At 42.4% G+C, this 4,416-nt stretch overlaps 1 long non-coding RNA gene across 1 annotated transcript in view; it reads left to right on the top strand.

Moving 5' to 3' along the window:
- The first annotated feature begins 337 nt into the window (after positions 1 to 337).
- The window catches only part of LOC108525324 (uncharacterized), a 19,967-nt gene continuing 15,888 nt past the window's right edge, over positions 338 to 4,416 (top strand). Inside the window, exon 1 of the long non-coding RNA XR_001884256.1 lies at positions 338 to 442. This is a non-coding gene — a long non-coding RNA (uncharacterized LOC108525324). The remainder of the gene's footprint in view (positions 443 to 4,416) is intronic.

The following is a 4,416-nucleotide window of genomic DNA, read 5'->3' on the forward strand; positions in this document are numbered from 1 at the left end:
GAAGGGGAACTAATTTCTTATTGGACTTGGAAAAATAATTTAAAATAGGTAGATATTTGCTGTTTGTGGCCTGCTATTGTGGCCTCCTTGAAAATGATTAATTACTATGTGGAGAATATTAAAATTGTAAGGAAATAGGCTTTTATTGAAATCGTTTCTTTAAAAAAAAAAAAGAAATCGTTTCTTTAAAATGTGGAATGTAATTTGCTTTGCTTAATCTGATTTTCTTTAATGTATGCACCAGCCATACCCTCATAAGTTAACTTTTCTATAGAAAAAAGTTATATTTGTGTTGCTTTCTTACTGACTAACCAAATGCCTTCTTTTGTTCAAAGATGGGTGGAACAGGACCCTAAAGAAATTCTACATTCTGTCTATGAGTGTATAGAGAAAACATGTGAGAAACTTGGACAGCTCAATATTGATATTTCCAACATAAAAGGTATTTTAATAGAATATTTTACCCACATAATAAGACTCTCTCAATCAAATTCATTAATTTATTCTTTCAGCTTATAATTGAGTGTCTATGCAATGCCAAGCATTTCTGTAAGAACTTGAGGATACAACACTAAACAGGAAGGTTCAAGTTCTTGTCCTCATGGAGCTTTTATTTGGATGGGGGCAAGATAATAAGAGCAGACAAATATAATTTCAAATACTAAAAGTTCCATCCAAAAAATAAAACCAAGTGGTATGGTGTGTTGTGCCTAGAAGGGCTTGCTTTAGATTAGGTGGCCAGGAAAAGCCTTTCTGAGGATGTGACACTTTTGCTGAGCTCTCAAAGGGCAAAAGGGGTCAGCCATGTGTTTGAGGGAAAGGATGCAGCACGTACAAAGGCCCTGAAGTGGGAATAAGCCTGGGACATTTCCGGGTCAGAAAGAAGGCCAGCATGTCAAAAGAAGACTAAAAGTGTTGAACAGTGAGAGTGGGTAGGGTGTTTCTGTAGGAGATCAAATTGTGGAAGTGGATCAGGCTTCATCAGCCATATTTAGGATTTTGGATGTTATTCTTAGTATCATAGGGAGCCATGAGAAAGTTTAAGCAAGGCGGCAACGGATGATTTGCAGTTTCAAGGCAACTTTCTGACTGCTGTGTGGAGAGTAGATGGTAAAGGCAAAAGTGTGGACACAGGGAGACCAGTGCGGAGGCTGCTATGGAAGTCCTGAGAGAGGATGGTGGCTTGACCAATAATGGTAGCAGTGGAGGTGGAGAGAAAGGGTCATAATTTGCTGATAGACTAGATGTTGCGGTAACAGAGAGAGTAGTGGGGTTGAGGGAAGAGATTGGTCAAAGGTGATGCCTGCGTTTTTGCCAGATCTCCTGGATAGATGAGGATGCCTTTTGCTAAGGAGAGAAAGACTAGAGGAAGGAGTAGGTTGTGGGGAAGGGGTATTTGGAATCCAAACTCTTCACTTATAAAATTTCCCTGAAATAATTGCTTGAGAGTGTTAGATTGTTATGAATTTCTCTGTGAAGTCCTAGTAGTTTTTTTTTTTTTTTTTTTTGAGACAGAGTCTCAATTTTGTCACCCAGGCTGGAGTGCAGTGGCACGATCTCGGCTCGCTGCAACTTCCACCTTCCAGGTTCAAGCAGTTCTCCTGCCTCAGCCTCTTGAGTAGCTGGGATCACAGGCACACACCACCATGCCCAGCTAATTTTTTTTTTGTATTTTTAGTAGAGACAGGGTTTCACCATGCTGGCCAGGCTGGTCTCGAACTCCTGACCTCGTGACCCGCCCGCCTCAGCCTACCAAAGTGTTGGGATTACAGGCGTGAGCCACTGCGCCTGGTGAAGTCCTAGTAGTTTTAATTGAATATCTACGTTTGACTTTTCATCATTCATGTAGGGAAAAAAAAATCCAGCCACCCAAGATTGATGTAATAGCATAAAAGGTGGACGCATAATGTGGAAGTTTGCTGTCTACTTTATAGCCTCAAATTTTCAAGTTCACCATTCAAGGGCTCTTTTTTTCCTCCTTAGGTAGTTTGACTATAGATAGAGAGATCATCAGTTGGTGGTGGTGGCTTGATTGCTATCATCTTGGCTTTGATACCATCACTCCTGAGCCTTTCCCCCGTTTGTATAAATTCAAACTCACTTAAAAAAAAAGACTACAAATCTGTAGAGTGCCTACTATGTGCCAGATGTGCTAAGGATACAATGGAGCTAATGCTTAAGTGCAGATAACATGTTAATCTGATAATCACAAATAAATGGAAATGCATAAAATAATAGAGTTATTTCTGTTATTGCAGATTTTTTAAAGTATAATTTGATATTTTATTAATAACTTTTAATATCGTGCACATATTAATCCTATCCTCCTTTTATCCCTACATCTAAGTGGAAGGGCTTCAACTTATTTTAGGGTTGCAGTCCTGAACTTTATGTTAATTGTGCATTAGTGATTGTTGTTGATCATTTCCTTAAGCTGTTCTTGCAGTTCTCACAGTCTAAACAGTGGGAACAAATAATAGGCAATCAGTAGCACACTCTTGTCAAAATTACCAAAGACATAGGTAATCCAGGCAGCTTAAAGCCATGTTTAGAATGTAGAGTCCAGGGTGATTGACCATGGCTTTGACATCATTCTACCTCCCTTACAGGTAAGGTAGGCTGTGATGTGTTGGCTTTCTGGACCCACTTGGGTGCTATTCCTTTTCTCTTGTTTTATGGTTTATGTGAAGATGACAACACAACTCCTGCCCAAGTGACTTGTCTTCCACTTGCACAACCTGGTCTAAGAATTGAACAGACAGCTTCTCTATACTCCTCTGTTTCTGGCCAGTGTGAAGTCCACATCTGAGCCAAAGTGACCCAGCACTTCCATCTGTACAACTACCATCCTCTGGCCACAGAAGAGAACATCCCACAAGCTCCTACATACCAGGCCAGTTGTACTATTATTTTTTCCCGGAAAATTTATCCAATTGGCATTGCCAAGGGCCAAGCTTTTGCTTGCCTGTATAGAACTCTAGATCACAAACTGTGAAAGCTGTAAAGGAGACCGGGTGCAGTGGCTCATGCCTGTAATCCCAGAACTTTGGGAGGCCGAAGTGGGTGGATCACGAGATCAGGAGTTTGAGACCAGCCTGGTCAACATGGTGAAACCCCGTCTCTACTGAAAATACAAAAATTAGCCAGGCGTGGTGGTGGGTGCCTGTAATCCCAGCTACTTGGGAGATTGAGGCAGGAGAATCGCTTGAACCTGGGAGGCAGAAGTTGTGGTGAGCTGAGATTGCCCCACTGTACTCCAGCCTGGGCAACAGAGCAAGACTTTGTCTCAAAAAAAACAAAACAAAACAAACAAACAAAAAAGGCTGGGCACACAGTGGCTCACGCGTGTAATACCAGCATGTCAGGAGGTCGAGGCAGGCTGATCACCTGAGGTCAGGAGTTCTTGACCAGTCTGGCCAACATGGTGTGAAACCCTGTCTCTACTAAAAATACAAAAAATTAGCCGGGCGTGGTGGCAGATACCTGTAATCCCAGCTACTAGGGAGGCTGAGGCAGGAGAATCTCTTGAACCTGGGAGGTGAAGGTTGAAGTGAGCCGAGATGGCGCCATTGTGTAAAGGATCTTCAGTCAACTAGACCAGCCCCCTCTATCTGCAAATTAGGGAAGGGGACTTACTGCAGGTTATGTAGCTTTTTAATGGTGGATTAGCATTAAAGCACAGCTCTCCTGACTTCTAGACCAGTGTTCTTTATCCTGAGCCACACTGATGATAATCTCACAAACCACTTCTGTTTTTATTTCTTGTGTGGCAAGTAAATTAACTTTGCCAACTGAAGAGTGATATCATTTATAGTCTTACCTGATGGTCATTAAGGGTTCTTCATGTCTGGTATTTCCTTGGCAAATTTCCATTTCATTGATTTTGTTGTCCTTATCTGACAAAAGGTTTGTTGATTTCAGGTCACTAGGAGCAATGCCTCCAAAATTAAAATTAACTCTCCAACTGAGCAGCACACACTAGCCCAAGGCAATTAGACTGCTTCTTTCCTTCTAGGGGTAGAGTCAGCTCTGTTTGCCTGTCACTGGGCTCAGGGAATTATGAAGTATAAAGAGTTACAGTAGCAATTACAAAATATAAAGAGTTACGGCTGGGCATGGTGGCTCACGCCTGTAATCCCAGCACTTTGGGAGGCCGAGGCGGGCGGATCACCTGAGGTCAGGAGTTCGAGACCAGCCTGATCAACTTGGAGAAACCCCGTCTCTACTGAAAATACAAAATTATCTGGGCGTAGTGGCTCATGCCTGTAATCTCAGCTACTCGGGAGGCTGAAGCAGGAAAATCACTTGAACCCAGGAGGCAGAGGTTGCGGTGAGCCGAGATCACACCCAGCTAAGATTGCTCCATTGTACTCCAGCCTAGGCAACAAGAGCGAAACGCCGTCTCAAAAAAAAAAA

This window comes from Rhinopithecus bieti, unplaced genomic scaffold, assembly GCF_001698545.2.
Source record: "Rhinopithecus bieti isolate Rb0 unplaced genomic scaffold, ASM169854v2 scaffold_37446, whole genome shotgun sequence".
Lineage (NCBI taxonomy): Eukaryota > Metazoa > Chordata > Mammalia > Primates > Cercopithecidae > Rhinopithecus > Rhinopithecus bieti.